General features: G+C 44.1%; 1 long non-coding RNA gene across 1 annotated transcript; it reads left to right on the top strand.

The window, feature by feature from the left end:
- The first annotated feature begins 17,413 nt into the window (after positions 1-17,413).
- Positions 17,414-19,417, top strand: LOC115394251 (uncharacterized). The gene is made up of 5 exons (XR_003932050.1): positions 17,414-17,512; positions 17,612-17,730; positions 18,326-18,391; positions 18,548-18,579; positions 19,342-19,417. It is a non-coding gene; the product is annotated as an uncharacterized LOC115394251 (long non-coding RNA).
- The last annotated feature ends 7,190 nt before the right edge of the window (positions 19,418-26,607 follow it).

The raw sequence follows: 26,607 nt of genomic DNA, 5'->3' as shown, positions 1-26,607 counted from the left end.
TTTGTGTTTGTTTTGGTTCTTTGAATCCAAGAGGAGTAACCCAGAGAGACGAAGTAAAGCCCCGGCGTTGCCAGAGCAGCCGGCGAAGACATTTAAATTGGGTGTTGACAGAAGAAATCTTCACTTTGGTCTTGAGGAAAACCTTCTTCTCCACGTCTGGCCAGATCATGAAGGAACACTCCGTCCCGGAGGTGGGTGTGTCTGACGGCTGGTTCTCTCTGTGGCGTCACCTCAAGGTGAAAACTGAGTCTGAACAACAGGAAGGACCAGGCGGGGCTGGTAGAACACCGTGCGAACACACCTGTTCAATATGTCAGTGGTAACCTGTGGACACAGGGGTCAAAGGTCAACTTGGAACAACATGATGGGAAGAAAACGCTTGTGAAAGACGAGGAAGAGCTTCAGCTCTGAAGCACGGTTTCTCTCTCTCTTTTTTTAAGGCGGTGAAGGGAAACTCCGCAATGGCCAATTCAGACACCTGGACTGAATCCCACGGAGCAACGTTTTACTTGCTTCAAATTAAATTTAGTGGAAAATACTTCAAAAGAACCTTTGATTTCTTTCCTCTTGGTTCTTGTAGATCTTGATCTGCTCATCCGACTGAGAAGTTCCTGAAACTACTTCCTGACACATCTTCTTGCTTTGCAGCCGTTCGGTCAGCAATTCAAAGTGGGCGTCGAAAATCGGAGCGAACACGGCGCTTACGCTGCTGTTGACTTTACCACCAACTCTGAAACGTCTCGAGCGAAAGTAACTTTACTCTTCTCTCCTCTTGCCCTGCACGTATCCACATGAACAGCTCTGATCAGATCTTTTGCTCTTACTGGTTTATGAGGCGTTTTGCTTCATCGTCTCCTCTGCCGGACATGAACTTGAGTAAACGTTTACTCATTTTGCCGCGATTCGTTGCAGCACTGATGGGAAAATATTGAGTGGAACTTTGTTCTCTTGCTAGCTGTTAGTCTTTCTCCTGCTAACTGACTACTGTCTATCTCATAGAATAAATTATTCCAACCTCTACCTAAAGAAATTGACACTTTTGGCAAATAGTGAAACAAATCTGCTTCATATAATTTAAATAAAGAAAACAGCACCTCTGTCATGTTCAGCTTTATAATGAACAAACAAAGGAGACTGAGGCCACCAGAACCGAATAGTAATAACTCTATACGATGAAAATCAATGGTGATCTAAGAATATTTTGATTTTCATCGTGGTGTGATGATTGTTTTCTAGCTTTTAGACGATTCAGTTACAGCAGCAGACCTCAGTGTTTTGCCTCCATCTCTTTCTCATTGATTCAGTGATTAATTACTCTGCTCTTTTGCTTTTTCCAGTTTCAGAAATCAAAACGTCAACTTTTATGTAGCGTTCAGTTTTTCTTTTACTAAGTATTTCAACAGTTTGACAGGCTTAACAAATCTTTTACAGCCACCAAGACTGCAAACTTGTGAAATAAGTTGTTTTTTTTAGGACATTTGACCTTTTTAACCCTGAAGACGGAGCTATATTTGAGACGTCGGAGAGTTCGTGGTGTTTGCTGGCAGGATGCTGAAGTGGAGCGCCGCTTTCTGCTTCTCTACACACACATCCCAGCATGCACCAGTGATATCTTTACAACAAACTGTTCTTTTTAAGATTTCAGTTTTTCCTAAACGTATCTGAACATTTCTGTTCTGGAAGTCTTCATAACAGTAGACTGCTTGTAATCAGTCCAAAATGATCTTTCAAAGCGACACTTTCAGACTTTTGAGGCCTTCCTGGAGATAAAGATGGAAAAAAATAGAAAGAATTGGTAAAATATTGGTAAGATCAGAATCCCGTCTCGTGGTCTGGTTGCAGTTTTGTGACAGGGAAAAGGGAAATTCGAGCCTTGCTCGTCAACAAAACTGTTTGATTTGTATAAATTCCTCTTTTATTATCATTCTGCCTCAACTGTGAGCCAAAAGTGCAAATTAGAAGTTTCTTTTTGTGGAACTTGGAAACAATTATCAGACCCAGATGAAGCGTAACAGTAAAACCAGCGGGAGCTGAAGGGAAGGAAATTGATAATCTTGCTACAGTGGCACCTGTCAGGACGGGGGAAGCGTTCGGCGGCAGGCGAACAGTCACTTCTTCAAGTTAATGTGTCGGAAAATGAATAATGAACAAGCGGAGGGGAGTGACGAGCTCCGGATCGTGGCAGTTCGGAGACGTGGTTGGAGTTTTTCAGTGAAGTTTTTGAGGCGTCGTCTCGATCGTGGTCCGGATCGACAGGCGCTGGTCTGTGGATGAAAACAGATGATTTACACTGGAATGACCACATGAGGACCAATAAACATGGCGGTGATGACCTGAGGAAACATTTTTCTTAGTGTGTATTTCCACTTGTATGCGGACGACAGGTTTAGGTCTTAATGGTGACGAGACGGCGAAGTTGGCTTTTAGTGCAACTTCAGTCCTTTTTGGTATTATTACCATGCCATTTAGTGAGTGTGGTACAAATTAAATAAAAAAAAAAAGGCTTTAGTAGGAAAACACGGGTTTAAAATGCGGCACAGTTGCAGGCTAGAAGCACAGTCCAGCTTCTGCTCACTTTTGCCTTTGGAACCTTGAGTATATATTTTTTTCGGATTGCTGAAAACCTTGTTTGCACCAGTCTGGAGTTGTTCAAACAATCACAGTCAAAGTCTTTGGATAGTAAAATCCAGGATGCTTCAGGAGAACCAGTTTTGTTTTGACAACTTTACAGTCAGATTTTCATCCAAATGCTGACTCATATTTCAGAACTAATGTGAAGAAACTTTAAATGACATTCTAAAACATAAAAGTAGATGATGTTTGAACCAGATGTGAAGATGGAAGTTGATATTAATGTTTTTACTGTGCTGTTCTGGATGATTCATTGACATTAAGAGTTTAAAATAAGTGGAAGCACAAATATTTTGGCTGAAAATTGGAAAAACTCAGAAGATGTGATGTAAGTGGAAGAATGGAGACGGAGTCAGAGCTTCTCCTGGTCTGAGCAGTTTGACTGCGACCCTTGATGCCTTCCAGCTGGCATCTCTTCCACTTCAACACCTGCATAGAACCAGTGGATGTTTGCTGCTGGTGAAACAGCAGTGACCTCTGTGGGACGGAGACGGATTGTATCCTCCGTCCATGACGAGGAGAACTCATCAGAAGAAGCCGTGAGGAGACCAGATGGGTGTGGAGGGCGATGAGCTGCTGGTTCATTTTCCAAATGCCGGCTTGAGATAAAGTCCTCTCACGGAAAAGTTTTTATTTTTGCTCACTGTGAGGTTTGACTTTTCTTGACTTTGGCTCTCAGAAGTGCTTCTGATTGGCCGTCGCTGGTGGAACTGGCAGGAATCGGGGCCGACTTGGCTTTAGCTGGCAGGGACGCTCACATTCTTGGATGCTCAGTATGAACAGTGTGTTTGTGAATTAGTTGTCACCGTCTATATTTTTTTAATAACTTATGTGGGTTTCCTTTTTTCTTTTTTTGTATCAGAAGCCAAACTTGGACGTGTTCTGTGTGTTTTTCTCTCCATCCTGAGTGTTTGGTGTTTAAGTTCTCTTCCCGGCTGGCGTCCGTCCGTCCGTCCGTCCCACACGTCCGCCCACCGCACGCCGCTCCCGCAGGACTGGATGTAATCTGGCAATTACAGAGACAAAGTCATCGGCGCAATCTGAAACACATCCGTCCAAACAGCCTTCAAACCTGACGGGCCGCGCTTCCGTTCCCGTTTGAACCGCGGCTGACAGGGCCGCGGCGAACCGTCACCTCTGCAGCGAAGCCCGCTCTCATCAGCCCCGACAGCCGCCTTCATTCCCAACATAAAAGTGTGAAATGATCGTCTGCGTGCGAGTGTGCGAGTGTGTTTCGCCGCCTGACAGATGTACAACTCGCGTCCGATCGCTGATTTGCCGCTGTCATGTTCGACAATCTTCCTGACGTGGACTTAAATCGCCGGCGTTGCCCGTTGATGCGTAATTTGTGGAACGTGTGGCGAATCCACGTGTGACGATCCGCCGCGTCTGGATTGATGCATTTCTGCTGCACGTGTGGCGACATTCAGTTCAGGTCTGGTTTCATTTCTACAGAGTTTAATACAACACAGTCGTCTAAAGGCGCGTTTACAGGGAAATACTAACGACTGAAATGAGCGAGAAGAAGACGAAAGTCAAAGGAGACTTCGTGCAGAACCCGACCAGTTCTGCTGCTTCGCTTCTCCACTGCAGTAAATGTTTCTCCTTCTATCAAACACAGACATTCTGAGAGAAAATCAGAATTCTTTGCCTCTTTCAGCATTAAAGATAATGAATACATCAATACGAGAGATGACTATATCCCAGTGTGTGTGTGTGTGTGTGTGTGTGTGTGTGTGTGTGTGTGCTCTTTCATTCATCCTGACGGCCGAACCTCGGAGCTCCTCCATTTGCAAATTGGATGGGGTCGCAGAAAGTCTGAAATGGAGAGAACGAGGAATAATGGGATCGTTTCTTTAACCTTTTGTCGCCGGTAAAAGCAAACTGATAACAGCCTCCATTTACTCTGAGGCCGCCGCCGCCGCTCCGGCTCGCCTTGAAGGCAAGGCGAGGGTAACTCGTCATTTCTCCTCCGGCTCCTGCTGCTGTTGCACTTCAGAGCGAACGAATCGTCTGTGAGGAAAAACCAGCGAATCCGTCGGCGTCCAGGACGCAGGACACCGGGGCGGACCGGTAACTCGGGGATCTGCCCAAAGGAGCACGTGGCCCAGAAGCTTTAGCCCTGGCTGCTACCGGCAGCGGTGGCTCCTCACAGCGCTGGTCTCGTTTCGGTCTCGATACTCTGCGGTCTCGGCCTGGTCTGGTCTTGGTCCTGGTCTCGGATTATGTGGTCTTGACTGTGACAGTAGTGGTACCGTTTTGGTCTCAGACTGTGACGTGTGTTGGATGCTTTCCTGAGATCTGAATGTGTTGTGTTGTATTGAATTGGTTTATTTTTGATACATTTTTGTCAATAAATGAAAGATAAATTAACTCTTTCTTGCCCTCATTATGATGATTTTGACTTTTTGCACTGCAGCTATGAGGATCATAAAATAACGGCTGTCATTTCAATTAGTGCATGAATTTTATTGCTCTTCTTTAATATTATGAAGCTGATTCTGCAGAGCAGGATTGCAGCATGGAAACACAATCTCCGGCAGTGGATGGAGACTTTCATGACGTGTCCGTTTTGCATATTTATGTCTCGATGATTATTTGTGACGTGTTGTGCAGCCCTGGTACTTGGCACTCCTCCGCCTCAGAGGGGTTTTATGTGGTACTTAGGTTTTCCCCAATTATCCAAAACCACAAATGACTCACTTTAAAATGGAAATGTGTGCGTTGGTGACCCGGTTAGTCGACTTCCTGCGTCTGCAGTCTGCAGCTCCCAGCCGACCCTCCGGCAGAACTGCATTATTTTTCTGAATAATCACGGCTGAATTCCCGCCGTGATTGTTTGGAAACACAATCATTGTGCTTAAAATGTTATTTAACACCTTGAAGTGGTTTCGAAAGGCAGAGAAACGCAGCGTGTGAGCTTTGGCTCAGAGAATATCTAATCATAAAAGCTGTATGGGCAATAAGGAAAGAGAGAAAAATCTTAATAAACGTGGTCAAGCTGCCAATGTGTGGTCACGTTTTTTCAGCACTGTTTATGAGGTCTTGGATCAGAACTTTGTTTTGAGACTGTTGATCATGAAACTGAGGAAAAACATCCACATGAGAGCACAGGGAATCGAAAAAACCTGAATATTACACAGCAAGCTCATATTAGACCAATATCACAGACATATCCCAAAAATCTAAACTCAATTACTTGATCTAAAGTTTTCATGTTAGAATGAGAGATGGTTGTAAATCAGACCAGCTCAATCGATTTCAGATGAAAGATAACAGTATCGTCCCGACAGCTGCTTTCTATCAGTTTCTCTGCTTCAGGTTTCGCTTCTATTTGAGACCATAATGCGAAGCTGGTTCCCCGAAAGTGTTTCCTGTGGCTGCGACCCTGTGACTGAGCCCAACTCCAACCTCCTGGTAAAACACGAAGATAATGCTCGAGTGCAGAAAAGCTGTGAAGTCGGGGAAATTCCAGCAGGGGGCGATGATGCTGGTTCCAAAAAGAGCGCTAGTCTCATTAGAAACCATTCCAAAATGCTGATTTTGATCAGAGGGTAAACAAACACATAAAGCTAAAGGGTTTGCTTTGCCTCGGAGTTGGTGATAAGTCGCCTCCAGCAGCCTCATATGTTTCTTAGAGTGTTTGTTTCCGTCACTATTTGGCTCAAACATAATATTTTGGCAGATCGAAGTTTGGAGACGGCATCAGAAGTCTTTCTGACAGACAATCTTCAGATAAAAAAAGTTTAAACTGCGAACAATCCCATGAACCTCCTCAGAAAACACTCCGAAAATACTCCTCTACGACTTCATCGATACTTCCCTGTGAGATTTTGGCAGGTCTTCAATACAGAGCTGATGATTCTCGCCATCCTGTCTGAGCCGTATAATGTGTGTGTGTGTGTGTGTGTGTGTGTGTGTGTGTGTGTGTGTGTGTGTGTGTGTGTGTGTGTGTGTGTGTGTGTGTGTCACAGCTGGGGAGTGTGATGAACACTCCTGCTGAACATTTCACAGCTGAAAGTTTACTGTCTTCACCCAACAAACCATCATCTCGCTGTTAGCTTCTACAAAACGTCGTCTCCTGCTTCTTCCTGGAAGGGATGAGACGAGGAACTGGGTTAAACCGGACATCTGTGTATCCTTCCATTCATCCATCCATCCATCCATCCTTCCATCTCTTCTGCTACATCCATCCTGTTCAGGGTCACTGGGTAAAAATAAGGCACAATCTGGACAGATCCACCAATACAGAGACACATTAACATCTATGGAGAACGTTTAGTCATCGGTCAACCTCTCCAGAAGTTTTCGGTACATCTGGAAGAAACTGGAGCTCCTGGAGAAACATCCAGATAAGCACGTTCTCTTCTTAAGACCAAGACTTAAGACTTCTTCAAACCAGAGTCAGGTAATCAAAATTAAAACACATTTCAAGTTCCACGTTAGTGTCCATGACCCGTTTCATGCATGAAACCACAGGTGAAGCTGCCGCCTCGTTGTGAGAGAATATCATCTGCAATCAAATACTGAAACACAAATCCTGAATAAATACAGAAAGAAATCAATATTTAAACAGAGAAGGGCTTCATAGTAAAACAAGCAGCTGGTTATTAAAACGTGAAAAAAGAAGGTTTTTCTAAAGTGGACTTTCAGTCCAAACAGGATGGAATAATTAAACTGGTCTTTGTTCTTCTGTTTATCAGTTCATGGACTTTTATTTTGGTCTTTTGGATTTTTTTTTCATTTTCTTGTGGAATAAATCGGAGCTCCCGTTCCGCCTACGATGGCGTCGGAGCCGAGCCCAACAACAGGAGTGAAAACCAGAAGGTTGAGGCAGTTTTTCCGTCTCAGCCTGAAGGAAAAGTGTTTACAGCTGGACTGCGTTAACGAAGACATCAAATGTTTCAAAGCCCGAACGCGGATGACTTCCCTTAAACTGAAGAGACTCAGGAGTGGGTGTGCACGAGCTGGCTTTGACTGACAGCCCCCCCACTCCCACACACACACACACACACACACTCACACACACCTGTCAGACTGCCACAAATGAGACCTGGGCTGTGCAGCCTTTCTTTCAGCGAGGCCTTTGTTTTCTACATGTGACTGTTTGTTTAAGTTATTTTTCTTTTCTTAATCTTTTTTGTCAAAATGTATAACTTTATGACAGAATGAACGTGTTAAACTGGACTTTCAATTTACTGTTATTCCACATAATCATCAGGAGGACATCAAGGCGATAGAGGCAGAAGGCGGTGTCTCTCTTATTTTCAGGCCGTATCGTCTTTTCTGTTCCATCTTGAACAGTTTGCTGCTCAGAGTCCGGTCAGGAGAGTCCAGGTTTTTCATGAGCACACTAAAGCTCGTGTTCGAAGTTTTGAAAGAATGAGAGGGTTTTTTTAATCCAACGTCTCGAGGCTCCGCCCTCCCTCTGCTTTAGTGAGCAGATGGATGGACGGGCGACTGGATAAATGGTAACAATGGTAAATGGACTACACTTATATAGCGCTTTTTCATCTGCATTAGCAGAGACCAAAACGCTTCACACTGCATTATCACATTCACCCATTCACACACCGGTGGATGGATGGATGGATGGATGGATGGATGGATGGATGGACTGACAGATGGATGGATGAGTGGACAGATGGATGAATGGATGGACTGAAGGACGGATGGATGAGTGGACAGATGGATGGATGGATGGATGGATGGATGGATGGATGGATGGATGAGTGGACAGATGGATGAATGGATGGACTGAAGGACGGATGGATGGATAATGGATGATGGATGGATGGATGAGTGGGTGGATGGATGGATGGATGGATGGACTGACAGATGGATGGATGAGTGGACAGATGGATGAATGGATGGACTGAAGGACGGATGGATGGATAATGGATGATGGATGGACTGAGATGGATGGGCTGACAGACGAATGGATGGATGGATGGATGGATGGATTACTGGATGTCGTCATCGTTACCCCTCAAGAGTTTTGTGCGCTCCCAGGTTCCACCACCTGCCACCGAGGTTGAGGCTGAGAGACTGGAACTCCAGAGAGAGAAAGCAGAGGGATGAAGACGCTCCTGCCTTCGTCTCAGTTTGAACCGCCGCATCGTCTCACTGTGAATTTCATCCTTTCATCACCCTCTAAAGAACTGTGTGATGAGAGACTTGAGTAAATTTCTGTTTGATTTTGGGTTTTTTTTTTTAAAGTGCGCCTCCTGGAACAGTGAGACTCAGAGCTTGAGAGCGTCACGCCTCGCCGCCGCCGCCGCCGTGACCTTGGAGGAACAATGAGCGGCGGCGGCGGCGGCGGCGGCTCGCCGTCTGGAGGCCTGCTTCTCTTCTCCAGCTGGATGAAAGACTCAGCAGCTGAATGAGCGTCCTTTTGTGTTCCTCGTCAGCGTAAGTCCTGTCATTTAAAGATTCAGTCAGATCTGGTTGATTATCACCCAGCTGGAGAGGCAGCGGCGTTTTATCAGACGGACGACGGAGCGGATTACAGAACTACGCTGACAGCTATCAAACACTGAATGTTCATTGTGGAGCTCGTCTAGTTCCTGAAGCGGAGCCAGACAACAGGTTAGAGTCTGATGGCGACGCTCAGGTTCAGCGGCGGCTGGTATTGAATTCCTTAACGGAGGCGCTTCTTCTTTTTTCACTGTCAGTGTTAATTTACCTGCAGAGCGTTCCTAAACCACAGAGCAACGGGCGATTTAAAAACTAGCCCCAAACGCAGCCATCAAACACCGTTAGAACAAAAAGGTTTTACAGTAAACTGTAGGCAGCCGTGTTTGGCAAAAAATCTCTGTAAAAACACTGTGTCACATTCTCTTCTTGTGCAGGAAGCTGCGGGAGCTGTTTTCTTCTTTTTTCACTGCAGAAATATTTATCAGCTGCAGTCGCCTGAATTTCAGCATAAAAATGACCCTGAAACGGTTTTTCCTTTATAATGAAAATATTATTCCATGAGATCGATTGATTGATTTGAGTCAATACTGCAGAGATCTCAGTGTCGAACATTAAAAGTCTTAGAGAATGTTTTTCTGCAAATAGTCAATAATTGTGTGTGTGTGTGTGTGTGTGTTTTTTTAGATATTTTTAAAGCAGGGTTATTTGTGTATATCTGTCACAGAAAATTTGCAATTTTTTTTATTAACAGTGGTTTATTTATTTATTTATTTAGTTATTGTTATTGTAGTAGTTATATTGTTAATCAGTGATTGGTGGAATTGCTACTAGCACCCGCCTCCTCAGGGAGCTGGAGAAAGCACCGCAAGCTGTTCATCTTCTCTTTTATTGTAGATTATTTATAAAAATTTAACACATATACTGGTAGCTTACAGTGATTATCATCATTATTAGAGATGTCCTTTTTCTCTGTTTCTGGGTCAGGCGCCTTCAGAAGAGCCGACTGATGCTCTCTGCATCACTTCCAGTCATCCATGTCTCCGTGGACAAACCAAACACAAAGTTTAGGACTGTTTTGTCTCTCTTTACATCATTTGGATCCTGAATGCTCCCCAGCCGGACCGGACTCTGAGACCCAGTCCGCCTCAGACCGAACGGCCCTCCACTGGCTCAGGTTGGATCCAGACGGTGGAAGTCAAATAACCAGAAATGCAGAAAGCACAGAATTTCAGACGGATTCTTGCAGAGCGCCTCAGAACGCCGACCCGCTAAGGTGCGGCGGGAGCCTTTATGATTGAAAAGTGAGTTTTTGAGTCTGTTGTGCGGCTCTCTGGCCTCGTGATGGATCGGATCCCCGTGAGCTCCGACGTTACGAGCCTGTCACATCTGACTGCAGGTCAGCTATTTATTTATTGCTCCTGCTATAAATGTCGTTTCCCTGATACCGGCCTGTAGCCCAAAACACACACACACACACACACACACGCACACACACACACTCCGCACCCCTCACCGAAGCCCTATTTCAAGTGTGTGTTTTCCTTCTTTATGATCCTCGAACTCCAGCTACATCCATGCTCCCATTAGATATTCATCTAAACTTTAAGGGCCCTCGCTGCGCCGGACGAGTGTTTGACACTCGAATGTTCCTCGCCGGGCAGCGGCTGCTCTGCGCTCATGAATCAAAAACGGAGGAAACAGCGGCTCAGACCTTCACACACTTCCACCCATTAACTTAAATATAGCTGTTCGTGAAAGCGTGGTAATCTCACAGATCGAGGCGTCGCCGCAATTTATGGCGTTATTATGCTGGAGCCCTGAAAGCTCCTGGATATAGATTAGACTGTCCTCCTCTGAATATTTAAAGTGTGTTTCCCGGTATTTTCCATCACACGGGAAGTGTTCCATGGTCGGGAGTTTATCTAAAAAAAACAGAGTCAGGGAAGTAAGAATGTCTGTGGGTGAATCCAGACGCCAAAACTGATGTGAGACAAGCGGAGAGATGCATTATTGTGTGAATGGATTTTAAATTTATTCACTGTTTTCGTTACTTTTTGTCTTTTAATTTGTAATATCTTGTCTCTATTAGACCAGTCAAAAGATTTATTTTCTTACTCGCAATTTATCACAGAATTTCCAGTTGATCGCGATTAATCACATCTTATATTGTGCATTTACGATACTGTTGTTTTGTATTTCAGAGCAGTTTGACGTCCATGATGTAAAGATTCCTCAGTCCAAACAGGAAGTGACGACGCTGCAATTTCAAAAATTAAGCTAAATTTAGAGTAACTGTCAAGAAATCGATCCCTCCAGGAAGTTGCAGAGTTTATTAGTTCGGAATGAAATGAACACAAAGAAAGAATTTCCTTTTTGATCTTTTAAGGTTTTTTTTTCAAAACAAAGTAGAATGTAGAATAAGTTACTGCAATACAATGTCTTATAATTGTGATAAACTGGCAGCTCTGTTTTCCATGCTGTTAATGAGATTTTGTGTTTTCCTGAGTGAAGCTGTTCAGATGAGCCGATCTCTCCTTCTCCTGAGGGAATGTCGCCGGTTTCATTCAGCGTTCATCAAACTCAGCAGAGCCGAAACGCCGGCGAGGCTGGTCTCAAATTACCGGCGCTCAGCGCTGCTGATGCTGAGACTTCCTGCGAGCAGGCAAGGCAGAAGGAAGAAGGAAGAGGGAAGGAGGGAGGAAGACGCTCCAGAGGAAGAGGGATCAGATTGTGAAACTTGAGTCTCTGAGCTCCGCTTCACGATCACTCTGCAGAACTGCTGCTGCTCAGACATCAGCGATTAGAAGACCTGATCTCAGACTGCATGCTGCAGTGTTTAGCACTGCCACCTCACAGCAGTGAGGCCCCCGGTTTGATTCCAGGTTTGATGAGTTTTTTTCAGTTCTTCATCTGTTTGGAGCAGAATGTCTAAAACCTGGCCTGCTAATTTAAAAATAATGTTCTGTTTCCTTCTTCCTGTCATCCTGCTGAGGTGTGATTACGGCTGCTCGCCGTTATTGTTTTATTCTGTGCGCCGTAATGAGAGGGATTGCAGGCGAAGCGGGGTGGCTGGAGGTAGGCGCGCGGCGGCGGATCCACTCCTATTAATCACCGGGGATTATGGGAAAATAAATTACGCCGTGTTGTCTCCCTGCTTGGCAGCAATCAAACCCGGGGAGTTTCCTCGCCACCTGCATTAGTACACTTGAATGGCAAGCCCGCCGCCACCCATCAATAACACAATAGTTTAGCCTCAGATAAAAATGATAAATGCACTGGCTTTCCTTCAGACCCCCCCACCCCCCCCACCCCCCCCACTCACCCCCCACTCAGCAGACCATTTGTTTTAATATTTCAGCGACTGCGGGGCGCTGTCGTTAATCACTGTTAGATGGCAGATAGGCGGGGAGGAATGGCGGCGGGAGGGGAAATGTGACGGACTGGGGGAGGGAGGGGGGGGGGGGGGGGCGGGGCGGGGCGGGCGGCAGGAGGAGGTGGAATGGGTTCGGGGGAACGCCACTTCTCATCGGGGAGGCTGTTGCTCATCTGTCGCCGGCTCGCTGGGGCATGGCTAAAGGCTCCCGTTCAGTCAAACTCCTCTGCTGTACGCATGACATTTCAATTACACAGCGGCTCTCACAGCTCTCCCCACTGCCAGATAAGCCCAGACACCCAGCGCCACACACACACACACACACACACACACACACACACACAGCTCCAGAGTGTGTGTCCTGCAGGGCTTGTTTGAAGGAATGTCATCCAGACTGCTGACAGGTGAGAGTTCTGTAAGGAAACATTACCTGGAGTAGAAATCAGAATAACGACTTCATTTATTTCCTTCACTAGTTATAGAGAACATATATAAATATATATAACGGAACACATGAGACAGCCGGGCTAATAATAGGCGCGTGCTGACATTGAGAGATGGATTTCAGCGTAATGAGGCGGGAGGCAGAGAGTCGGGGCGGTCGGAGTCGGCGGGGTGAAGTTCGGCGAGCGCCGGGATGAAGACGAGTCTCAGAGCGGATTCTGCTCTCTGAGGGGAGGAAGGCAGGAGAAGAGGTGGAGAAACCCAACGGCGCGACGCCGGCGAGCTCTGTGAGCACGTCTGGGGGTTTCACCGCAGGTCTGATAACCTGCAAAGAAATTAAAAGCAAAAACAATCAGCCATTCCCTTTAAACACAACGTATTCATTCATTCTCTCAGTTTATCCACTTTAATATTACTTCCAGCTTCAGCTTTGTTTACCGTCAAATCAACCTTCGATGTCTGCTCCAGCCTTTGTCTCCTCTGAATTGTGACCATAAGTAAATTTGTCCTGCTTTTCGATTAGATTTGCGACATCGGGACTTTGCTTTGGCACCCGGCCACTTGAAGAGGAAGCACATTCTTCATCCATTAACCCCCCCGGCCAAAGAAAAACAAGTCGTTTGGTGGTTTGGGGGGACATTTTGGGGCCTGGAAGTGGCTCAATGCTTTGAAAATTAATCTTCCAAAGAGACGGATGCCGTCCTGCACGCGGCTCATGTGATACAGTACCAATCAGACCTCGGCGTGCGATCCTCTCAGTCAATAGCTAATTAAAACTAACATCCGAGCTCTGGCAGCGAGCCAGTGTTTGTGTTTCCACGAAGAGATGAATGAGAATGAGAGAGGGCTGGTTTACGTTGCTTTGAAGATGCAGGAGAACAGGCTGACGTGCTGAGACGGAGGAGACGGCAGGCTGGTTATATATGGCTTCAAGGCAAACAGGAAGTGATGTAACCGCTGGTCGTCTGCAGAATCTCACTGAACACACAACACAGTTAATCCTGAAGCAGACGGACGGCAGGCCGCGGCGTCTGTCACTGTTGTCAGTTGAGAGATGGAAGCCGAGCCTCCGATTCACACACCGGACAGAAACCCAGCGGCGGTCTGATGAGTTTGGTTTCTGCTGCCACGTTCAGATGGCTGGCTCAAGGGCTGCTGGGAACAGAATGACGGCGCCGAGCCGGCCGGGCTTATATAAGCAGTTCAGACTGCTGCCACATTTTGGTTCTTCGGCTCTAAATGAGTAGCGTTAAAACCCCACAGTGCACCGAGCATCGCCCTCTGCGGCTTCAGTCATGAAAATGGGTCATTTTCCAACCGGGTAAACGGTTCCAGCAAGGTGCAACTGAAGAGAACTTTACTTGAGTTTTGGGGGTTCAATTACACAACAACGGACTAGTTTTTCTGGCAAATTCCCGTCTGAGCGGACAGGAAAAGGGCCTAAATACATTTAAAATACATTTCTCAAGCTTCTCCCAGAAGCTCCTGATGTTCTTTGGTTTAATAAGACGACAGCTGCTTGCGTTGCGTTTGTTTACAGAGCGCAGTGGAGTGTGAGCTGTCTTCTTCTCTGGTGTATTTCTGACAGAGTTATAGCACCATCTAAAGGCCTGGCAGATGAACTACATTGTTTTGAGTCATTTTCATGATGTCCTTTTGGATACAGACTCTCCCCAGATAGCAGACACATTTGGGCCTAACGTGGGCCACTTTTGGCTCTTACGGCTCCGTTACGGCACTGGCAAGTGTTGAGTGGGCCAGGCTCGGCCCAGACGTCCCACGCCGTGCCTGCCGTGAGTTGCGGCAAATCTTGTGTGGGCCAAGCCTGGCCCGCATGTCCCGCGCCGGTCTTCATGTTGGTTGTGGCAAACCTTGCATGGGCCGAGCCTGGCCCAAACATCCCACGCCGGGCTCGACGTGGGGTTTGGCGAGTGTGGCATGGGCCAAGCCTGGCCCAGATGTCCAGTGCTCCCCTTGTTGGTTGCGGCGAACCTTGCGTGGGCCAAGTCTGGCCCACCATAGTCACCGTATTCTACTTATTGTTATACTCAATCCCAACTCAATCAATACTCAATTTTTTGCAAGTGCATTAATAGAAAAAAAATTACAGCATAAAAGAACAGTTTTTGCCCTTTTAGCATGTCAAACTATTATTTTTCCTTGTATCTAAATGTATCTAAATATATTTTACATTGTGTGTGTGTTTTAGTGTTTCCTTTATTTTTTGAGCAATATATAACTCATATAAACATATCTCAGTGTGTATTGAAAGCTGTGGGTATACGATGGATTTTAATCTTTTTCTCTCTAAATATATCTATTTAATAAAATTATCCACCACAGCATGTGGTAGCCTCAACTGTCCAATAAGGTGTTAAAGGCCACTACAGCTCTTTACATCAATGATAAAACAACTACTGCTACATGCAAATGTTTTTGTTTTGAGACCGCTTTCTGTGAAAGGAGCATGTTTGGGTGGTTAACAATGTTCAAATAAGTTTATGTGCTCTAATTACTCGTTGCCATCCCTGTTGGCTATAAAGGAATTACATCTTGAGTGATGATAGTTAGTTTAGTTTCAGTTGCGGAAACTAAAAGGAGTAGGACACATTTTCTACTTTTTCCAGATCAACACAAAGATTATATTTTAATTTTTGAATGGCATTTACCCCTCTAACACTTTTTTACACTTAAGCTTCAGTTAGGAGAATAACTCTTGTGTTTCCTGTGAATGCAACATTGAGACTGTAGAACATATATATTTTTTGGATTTATGGCTGTCTTTTCAAAGTTGACATCTATAAACAAATTACCTCCTTTTGTTACCGCCATTTGTTTAAGGTGGAGTCCAGTTAAAGAAGAACAATGCAGATTTCCTGGTGAACAATGTAATAGTTCTTTGCAAATTTTACATTCATAAATGCAAGTATTTGAAAAGTAGACCCCGGATCATTGGTTTCAAAAACAATTTAGAGTTATTTAAAAAGTCCTTGCCCTTGGTAAAGACTGAAAAGGCTCAGAAAGTGTTTACTTTATTGAACTCATTTGTACTATTGGATTAAGGCCCTCTTATTGTCTTTGTGTGATGTTTTTTTTTGGGGTGGGGGTGGGGGTGGGGGTGATGTTTTACATCCTACTGGTTCCCAACTTTGGATAAGTGTTATGCCTTTAATGTTTGTACCTGTTAATAAAGTTGTAAAAAAAAAAAAAAAGGAAAAAAAATATCATTGCGTCTCTCACTAAAATAACGTGAGGGAACGTCTTGTTTATCCAGGGGCTCATCAGGCTCACTGACACAACATTCTATCACAGCGCTGCAGAGTTGGAATCTGGGAAATGTAGTCCGTTAGCATTCGACAGTGTGTGAATGAAGTACCCCTCCTCACTACATTTCCCAGCATCCCTCTCTTCTTCCCGCTCATTCTTCCTGCGCGCCAAGTCATCTCATTACCCCTGCTGGGAGAACTGCTTATCGGCGGACTGGGCTGTATTCGTCTTTCGGTGGAGGAACTGCTCGGTGGTCAGCTCTGCGTGTCCGACTATTTGGTGGGTAATTGCACAGTGACATTAAAAAAATAAAAATAAAAATCACACTACAATAGCGTCTAGTAGCACACGTTTGAAGATGAATCAAATTGCGTTTTTGTGGTTAGCTGTTAGCTGACATAATGCTAGCACTTTTCATTGGCAATTTTAGAGGAAAACACCAACTTATCTTTAAATAGGCTTGATCAAACTCTTTCAGGAGTAAGCTGAGATGACACACATGAGTATTGAAAGGTCCCTGTAAAGCCCGTTTTTGGAGGGGGGGGTGGCATCAAGCTGTTAGCTCATGTTGCTAAACCCATTCATTTAATAGCGGCCGGCTAGATTTTTCGATTAAACTGCTCCAAACTTTCCCAACTTACGTGGTCTAATTCAGGCATTAGTTCTGTGGAGAGTTTGAATTTGAATTTGCTTTGAATTTGAGCAAACGTTTGGAAACCGATTATTTTCGGTGTTTCGGCCGGAACTTCCGGTTGATTCTCCAACATTGGCATTGAGTAATGCACTTGGTTTTTAGTCTTCCTTTCTACATAGTTAAATAAAATGTTTTGTTTGTAAGAGTTCCTTATTTGTTTTGTTAGTTTTCAATGCAGTCTTTCATATCCTTAGGTTTTCACTGACTCCTTTCCATCAATGTGGTAAGTACAATAACAATGCAGTATTCTACAAATTGAATGTTTTATGTTGAACTATAACTTTTTAATGAAATTATTAACCTGTTTATGTTCTTTTTGTTTTAAGGAAATGTTTCACATTGTCATATTAGCTTCCACAAATGAAGTGGAAGTTGTTCCAGCAAATTGGTTTAAAAAAAAAACACCTGTCTGTAGCCACCATACAAATGGGATGATGTTGTAAAAGCAGTAAGATCACAGGAACAACCTGGAACACGTTGGATTCCGTACAAAGTACGCGTTTTATTAGGCAAAGGTATGGAGTAAGTCATAATTTGCACTCTGTATTTTGCATCTAATTTTTTTTTTATGTTCACTCAATTCACACCTACTTATGAGGAAGCGAGGGTCAAACTGCCAGAGCCTGAAAGATTCACGGATTTGACTGATTGAGAAACCAGCCACAGAGACACAAACGGAGAACAATGTAAGTTGAAGGAACAATGGAGTCACAATGGGAAAAAATGAAGCGAGTCAAGTTACAGCCTTGCACAATTCTATCTCTCCTATTTATTTTCTAATGCAGGAAGAGGTGTCACATTCAAGATGATGCGGATAGTGAAGATGAGATGTCGGGAGCATCTACTTTACCTAGACCTCCAGAAATGGCCACTGCAAAGAAGCTGTCACCCTCAATCCTACAATGTAAGGCCACTAATGTCTAAGAACGGAACAATGTACCGTGAGACAAAAAAAAAAAAAGTCAATATAAATGACGATTCAAATCTTGATTGGATAAAAAATGAATCATGAAGCCTTTTTTAAACTTATAGAAATGTGACAGTGAAAATTTAAACGGCTTCCAGCATCCACTAGAGTGTCAGCACACACACATTTTATTCAAGAAGTTTTAAAGCCGGGAGAACAAGGCGCAGTTGCTTCATCAGTCCTGACACTCTCGTATGTGCTGGAAGTTTTTAAAGAGTTTCTCATTTCTAGTTATTTGCACTTTTGGTACTTTGATGGATTAAATCAAGTTATTGGACAAAATGGCATGCTTTCCCCTAAAGGTTAGAGAGAAGACTCCACCACCACCACAGTACTTTAATATCTGATTCACCCCTAGTGGATGTAGAACAAAGCAACTCTGATTCATCCCACATTTTGTATTACAGTGGGCCAGACAGTGGGAAAACTGGTGTGACGGTGTTTTGAGTATAGTAATACAAAAATAATAGTTCAGTAGGCAGAAATGTGCCATATGTAAGTGTATAATGAAAGTATTCCTTTACTTTTAAAGGGCGGGCGGATGGACAGACAAACGGACAAAGAAACCCCAACGATTACTTTACCTCTGCTGGCGGAGGTAATTTTTGAATTGTAATATGGTAGATTGGAGATATACATGAAGCGATTGTCAGTGAGCGCTATTTTTCCTTTTTTTTAAATTGTTCTAATCGTGTTCAACCTGTGTTTTTTTCCCCTCTAAACGTATTATTTTCCTGTGCACAACACTGACCAGCGGACAAAGTTTTACATCAGAAGATGACAAGAGTAAGTACACACACATCTGCATCTACAGACATGTAAAAAATCAAACATTTAAGCTGATGAACCCCAGCTTTCCCAGGAGTTTGCTCTATAAAAAATCTCCATGATATGAATTTAAGTAATAAAATTGATTCATAATAAACTTAAGAAGCCCACTGTCCAATTGCAGCCCATGTAACCCATGCAAACTGAATGTGGACCCCACATGACTGTGTCGACTGGGAACCTGGGAACCGAATTTCCCAGTTTGGAATCAATAAAGTAACTCTCTACTCTAACCTCCCCCTAAATCAGTCTTTCATCAGACCAGATTGTCTGAGGTTGATTTTCTGTACAGCAGCTCCTGCTCCGAGAACTCGCAATCCCCTCCCCCGACTAAAACGGGAGAGGACGACAGTATCTCCATTTCTAAATTGTTTTCTCTTTTCATGGATCCACTTTTTAGCTCTCATAAAGTTGTGCTGGCTCTTTTTTTTCCTTCGCAAACATTCATTTCTTGTAAATCACTGCTGTCTACTCACTTGCTGAAGGCTCCTCTGTTTCGCGAAACCTTCCGCTAGTTACAGCTTAACTGATTCTTACCACACTAAGAACCAGTTAAGGTGTAATCTTTGACTTGTGTGTGTGTGTGTGTGTGTGTGTGGCCCCATGGTGGTATTACTAAGGTAATATGCAGTATGTATTTACTTCAATGTACGTATATATTAAATGTTAAAACTTACGTTTATGCAAAATTGATAATAACTTTCTTGTGTCTCATTTTAGATGCAGTAAGAAGAAATCCATTGACAGCCACAGCTACAGACCAGGATATTGAGCAGTGGATTCGAAGGTGGCTCCATGTTGCTGGGGACAGAGAAGGAGGACGCCGAGCCAGGCAGCGGCCCGAGTAAACTGACTGTTCTGCCGAAAGAATTTCTGATGTTACTTGTTGTAGTAGTAGTTCTTGTTTTAAATGTTTAAGCAGGTTGGCTTTACAGCCAACACACACACACACACACAGTTTATGCATCCAGATAGCACACTATCTTCAGCTGTCATACATTTTATCTGTGTTGTCTTGCAGACAAGGCAACTGTAACATGCAGTTTTCAGAGTTTTATTCATTTGTAGGAAAATGACAATTTGATGTTGCTAATTGCTAGTTTGAGCACTTGGTTGAATGTATATGTGGAAAATTTTGTATAGAAAAGAAAATTGGTGTTCATATTAATAAAATTGTACATCAAGGCAAAAGCAGGTAGTCATTATTGTATTGTATAGCCCTGATCTGGCACATGTTGCCCAATTAAGGTGACGCTGTGGTTATTTTATCTGGACCAGATTTGGCCCAGACCTGGCCCACAACATGTTTGGCATCCGGTCCATGTACGGTTTACCTGTGGCTGAGTTCCGGCAGCCACACTCACCCCTGAATGAACGCCACGACCATGGCCGAAAGTGGGCCGTAAGAAGACTACGGATGTGGGCCACATCTGGGCCAAAACATCGTTGCTATCTGGGTCTGTTTTAGCCTGAAATGATTCATTTTCCAGCCAAATTTAGGCTGCAAGTTACTTTTAACCAACCGGGAACCTTTTTTTGACCAGAAATGAAACAGGATTCTTCCAAAAGTTAATGAGATGATGTAGAAGAAGCACCACTGTGAAAACAATTTCTCAGCTTTTATTTACGTTTGGACACAAAGTGACATATCCAGAATTATTCACACACTTTTCATTATAATCCATTGGATTCAGAACGTGGTTCATGAAGCTTCATGAAGCTTCATGAAGCTTCATCACTTTGCAGCAATCAAGCTCTTCCTATAGTTACTGAGCAGCTTCTTTCATGCCTCCATGTCTCCGTGTCTTGCTTTTCCAAGGCTGCCAAAGTCGCCTACAGCCAATACAAAGTTCATTTAACGCCTCTAGAACTATGGAGCACTTTTATATCATGAAATATTAGTTATTGTATTAGCTCTGTTTTGAACGCGGAAGTCCAAATAACTCGACTTCACGTTACCCCGAAGCCTGATATAACAGCATGGCCATGGCCAGCATAGACATAGGACACATAGACCAGGCACTGATGGTGGAGGAATGTAGCTGCACCTCTATGTTGTAGATATCTACGGTCCCTATGTGTCACCATCTTGTGGAAGTTGTCGGTGAAGCAGCAGTGAATGAAAGTCTGGAGGTCAGAGGTTCTCCTTCATGCGTATTTGGTGCTTCATGATTGGTTCCACGTCCGCCAGTTGTTCGCCAGTTGTTCGCCAGTAGGTCAGAGCTCCGACTAAATGTTCATATAGATTTCTCAAAGATGCTTGAATGAAGAGAAACACTGACTTCACGGAAGTTTTTATGAGGAAATCACACAATAACACTGCTAAAAACTCATCAAAGTCTATATTTCATTATCGGGCTCCTTGGCTCTAAATTCTTCTTCAGCTACACGTTGTGTCATTTTCTAAAGTCGTTTTCTATTCGTCATGACTGCTTCAGTTTAGCAGAATCATTACATTTACAAGTGTCAAAAATATGATTTTGGAATGGAAACAATGTGGTAAAATATAGAAGGCACCTTTTATGTAATCAGCTGTTGAATGAGGATTACAGAAACATCATGTTGTGTTATGTAAAGTGCATTATGTTTGTGTGCATGTGAGGATAAATGCATCATTATGTGGCTTCTTGTTGCAGGAGGTCCGTCAAGGTTACCCTGCCTACGACGCTCACTGCTGTGCATTGATTTCCCATGCTGCACCTGGCTGGGAGAGCTTGAAAAGGGCTGCTGTTTCCTTTTGTGCTTGTTGTATGTTAATAAATGCAGTGGCGTGAACACACTGTTCCTGCAGTCAGAGGTAATCCCAGCTCTCTGTAGAGCAGCCGCTGGTCTCTCTGAAGGCACTGAATGACGAATCTAAAACACACACGCACACGCACTCACACACACACACACACACACACACACACACACACAGGCGTGCCGGTGCGGCTGTGTGAAAGCCAATGTGTCTTCATGGTTTCTTGCTGCACAGTTAAGACAAACGCTCCACCCGCTTCGCCCGTAAGTCCACAGAGTGTCTGTCTTTTGCCGTCCTGCTTGTCAGGATGATTCATGCTCGAGAAAAAAAAGAAAAAAGGAGAAATGTTTTCATGGTTTCACAGAGAAGCTCTTTCTGTGTCTGGATGATCAGAACGTTTCCCCCCATCACATGAAAATGCTGAATTTCTGTTGTGTTTCAGGGTCTGTTCACACAACAGCGGCGCTCAGAGACAGAAAATGCTGCGTTTCATTAGCGGTTTAATATAATGACAGTGGAAATGAGATTTGATGCTCGGGTAAAAGTAGGTGGATACCAGACAGCCTCCTCTGACGGGACGGATCAGCAGCCGCTGCAGCCTGGAAATTGGACTTTTCCCATACTGATTGTTCATCTGAGGCAGTCCTGGTCTGCAGTGCTGATCAGATCCTGATCCTCCATTCCTTCAGCTGCACCCGGTGGCTGAGGTTATATTCTGCCTCGTCCGGCTCTGCTGGCTGTTTGTTCGTCTGTGTTTCTGTGTGGGAGGTGGTCCGGTGTCTCAGTCTGGGTTTCTGTGCTCCCATTTCCAGAACTTCCAGTGTCTCTCCTTTATCCTCTTAACTTTATTATTTTAGTCAATCTGATTTTTTTTTTTTTTTTCATGCGGACCACAGATGAATGTCTGATATCTTGAGTCCATTGAGACATTTTCTTTGTCAGCTGAATAGTTTCGGTTATATTTCTGTGACTATTAAAAAATCTCCAGCTAAAGGATTCTACCAATGTTCCCTGACACACTGTAAAAATTATTTAGTTGAGTGATTAAGAAAGATCAGGAACATTTTTAGATAGAGAACAAGGGTTTTCACAGACTGAGGAACAGGCGAAGGTCAGAGCCGCTGAAAACAAAACTCTTTGAAACTTGTTCCTGAAGTGGAACGAGGGAAAAAGCAAGATTTTGGAAACACCTATAATTTTTTTTCTTTTTTTTTTTTTTTTTTACTCCTTGAAGCAAAATATCTGATTGTGTTTCACTGGAGAAACCAGAGTTAGAAAGCAAGGAACTCTCCAGAACGAATGGGCCTCTCCCGAGGATTTGTTGTTTCCAGTCGATTTATGTTAATTCTAAAAAAATAAAAAAATAAAAAGATGGGTGAATAATTAGTCCTGTCTCTGCTGTGTAGTGAAAGGTGATCTGAGGACTGCTTTAGAAAGCTGATGTTTCTCTCTCCATTACGGTCTTTACATCCTCCGGTCCGGTTGTGACGGCGCCCGCCGGGGATGAAAAGAAAATGTTTCCTTTACATGAATAAAGATGTTGAGGCTGAATGGCGGGATTCATGGCGAGCTGCGTGAGTCGGAGGCAAACATTACGCCGCTGATGCTTTTACACTTTCCTGAGTTCACTTAGTTTGAACCATTACTGCGATATTTCAAGCATAAATCGAGAAGTTTTCCTTTCCAGATGAGCGACGTTGAAACTGCGTCGCGTCAGAAGCAGCAGATTCTGGACGTTTCCCAGAAGGTCGAGCGCCAAGGTCAGACGCAGCCGAGGCCGAACGGGTCAGACGTGACACCGCTTCAGGTGGTTACCATCTGAAAAGACGTCGCTTTATCAGGAAACGCTTTGCTGATGTGGGAATTCAAAAGTTTGTGCCTTCAGTAAGTTCCACCTCAAGATCAGTTTTCCAAAAGTTGCGCTTTCAGTGGCTTTAAGCAGCATTTTCATTTAAACAGACGCCCAAAACACAGGAAACACGCGTGTTGTCACACATGGATAAATGTCTTCATCAACAGGTTCTTCCTCGTGGAGCGATCAGAGGATGAGTGTGATCGTTAACCTTCCTCTTGTGTTACTTCTGTGAACTTCCCCTGATGCTTCTGATGCCCTCTGACCTTTCTCCTACCAGCAGATCCCCTGTTTGCTGCTGGCTGATAGTGTGTTTATGATTTTATGATTTGAATTTTGCAACCTATTGTTTTATCATAACTGGGTCAAAAGAGAAAGCGTTTGCATTTTAGTGAAATTGATTTTGTTTTGTTTAAATAGAGGTTCCTGTCAAAGTCAAAAAGTCTCCATGCAAAACACAATTTTATTTGGTAGTTTAATGCATTGAAAGTTAAAACAGGTGGACATGAGAGGAAGGTTCAGCTTCTTCTCCGGAGGGAAAACAAGGCGAAATGCTGAGTTCCAGGAAAAAACACTAAGTTGAGAGCAGATGATGGGAAAACATCCTGTGACGTAATAAATCGGAGTTTGGGAAAGAGGATTAGGAAATGCACTGAAATGCTGAAGAACAGAGGGGGGTTAATTTTGAGAGGTGTCACCTTCTGCACATGTTTATATGGAGGATTTACAGCGTCGCAGGAAATGAGCTCAGACTCGGAGAGGAACGACTTAAAGACGGAATAAGACTGAAGGATTGTCAGCTGGCCTCCACAAACATCTCCAACCCGGAACATGAACACAGCAGGCGCAGGAGGAGAAGCGGTGCTGTCTGAAGATTCTGTCCTATATATTTAAAAAATTCCCAATAAATCATCTTTTCACTGCATGTCAGGATCAGACATCAGATCAAACGTCTTCATGGAGGAACGAAGAAAGACGAGCCGCCGTTTTCTCCCCTGAACGAGGAGTGGAAACCATTCCTCCACTTCTGGAATTTAAGCCTTCACTTTCAGGCCTGTATTGCTTTTGTCAAGCTGCAGTGTTTCAGGGAATCGCACTCTCCTCCGGCTCCTCCGGCTCCTCCAGGCCGGCGCTGACGGAGGTCCGCCATCGCCGAGGATGTTCCAATCACTGGAACGCGTCTCGGTGAGGAATCTCCAAGAGAAGTGCAGCGCAAGCAGACCCTGCTTCAGTCCAGGCAGCTCAGGAGCATCCTTTCTCCTGTAATCTGTTTATTGATCGGTCAGCTGGAATAATGAGGAAACCAGAAAAAGCAGGCGGACTGTTTGGAGGACTGAAGAACCAGAAGAAGAACTAATCCAGAGCGGAGGTTTTCATGAAAGTAAACCCAACAGGACCCATCCTGAAGGAATCCTTCAGCTCTGATCCCGGAGTGAAATGATAAAACATTCTCTCACTAACTAATGAGGCTTCAGTTTTTATTGATGGCAGATTTTAATCACTCCCTCCATCCCTCCGTCAGAGTAATAAATATAGAGTAATTGTCAGTAGATCCACCAGGAGCCCTGTTCTCTTCACGATTCCCTGAGACGACGGAGAGATTGGCTCTCTTCAAACATAAATCTCTCAGAGAAAAAAAAACTCGGAGAAAGAAACAAGAGCAATTTTCAGAAAAAAGCCAAATAAAATAAGTCGCACTTTGAGGGTATGACCAAGATCACAATTTTACAATATTAATTCTAGGATAATTGAATTCAATGAAATTTTAATTCTTTGGTGAAAATACAACAAAGTCATCTTAACCATTTTTATAGAGAAAAATCAGGAAGAAAAGGAAGAAACCTGCAGAACCAGACTCAGAGGAGACTTTCTGCTGAACTGCACTTTATAAATAAAGCTGGTGTGATGGGAGCATTTTAAAATGTGTTCTCAGTGGCTCCAAACACGACGGTCGTATAAACAAAAAGTCCAACAGAACTTTTTTTTAATACTTTTTCATTTTAATTTTCACCTGAAGACATTGTGTAAGTGGAGCCAAGACCTTTGGTCAACTTGAGAATAAAATGACCCACAAAGTGTGTTTTTTTTATTCCCCCAGAAAACATGAATTTGTTTACGAGTCAATAAGAAATGAAGAGATCAATTGTCAAACTTTTGACCGTACTGCCTGAGTGTGCAGCAGCCTTGTAAACCAACACACTCGTGCATTTCGTGGCTCAGTCGCTCCTTATTTCTGACTTTCCGTTTATTTGATGAGACAAAATGTCCAGCGTCTCACTGTGGATCCGCTCGCCGTCTCTGGCAGGAAGTGAGTCGGCGTCGCTGCGCTGATCGAGGTCAACGTCAGAGCAGAACCCGCACCGGGGCTGTTGGGGTTTTTCCCAGAAACCTCCCAGCGTGCAGCCGTCCAGACACCATCTGACTCCACCGCGCTCTTTCCTGTCAGCTGATGAATTAATTTCCACCTGCTGGTGCTCGGTTCCTGCTGCGAAACACTGATTACGCATCAGCCAGGGCACGGGGTAATTTACTGAAGGCAGCATGAGGAGCTAAACGGCAGCGGTGGGCGAAGTCAAAGCAGCACAAAGTCTCTTCGATCCATCAAACTGAGGCCTGGTTGATGATAACGACGCTCGAGGACCGGTCATCGGTCCGAGCACTGGACCCCCAAAATGAAGCGAAAGTTTTCTTCCTTAATTCACCAACAGTGACAGAGAGGACGGCGGCGGCAGAGCAGAATGAAACGAGAAACGAGAAACTGAAAGAATGCACCTGCTTTCACCAACCAAGCCCATCTCTGAAATCAATGAAAACAACCTTGAACGCCACAAAAGCAATCATCTTGGGTAATCACCGCAGTAATTACATCAGTTCATGGTTTTTCTACAGACCGGGGCGATGTTCAGATAATGAGGCGCCCACGCCGCCGCCGCCACCACCGCCGCACTCGTCTCAGCTCCGGCTTCAAAATATGAACTCGGAGTTCTTGACAAAGGAGGGGCGTGGATCCTCAACGCGTCGTCTGTCAGTTTGAACTTTCCCTTTTGTTAATCACTAATTTTATGTTAGAAATACAGTGAGGAGAAGGTTCAGGGCTCAACGCTTAAAATATCAACACAAAAATGGAAAATATAAATCAAGCTTCGAATCAATACATTCTCTAAACCAAATATTTGATCTGAATTGAAAGAAAATGTGTGTAAAACATTTGGAATCCAAGGTTTTAGTTGTGTTTTTGCGATCAGTTAACATGGATTTCACAGCCAGTTTTCTCAAAGCAGGAATAACATTTTTTGGTTATATTTTACTGTTTTTTTTTACTAGTAATTGACAAACATCCTTGGGGATATTTGTTTAACAGCTACTGCCACCCAAAACTAAAATTGCCAATTTC

Source organism: Salarias fasciatus, chromosome 9 (genome assembly GCF_902148845.1).
Source record: "Salarias fasciatus chromosome 9, fSalaFa1.1, whole genome shotgun sequence".
Classification (NCBI taxonomy): domain Eukaryota; kingdom Metazoa; phylum Chordata; class Actinopteri; order Blenniiformes; family Blenniidae; genus Salarias; species Salarias fasciatus.
Note: the sequence above shows the minus strand (reverse complement) of the source record. Positions and strands in the feature narration are given on the sequence as shown.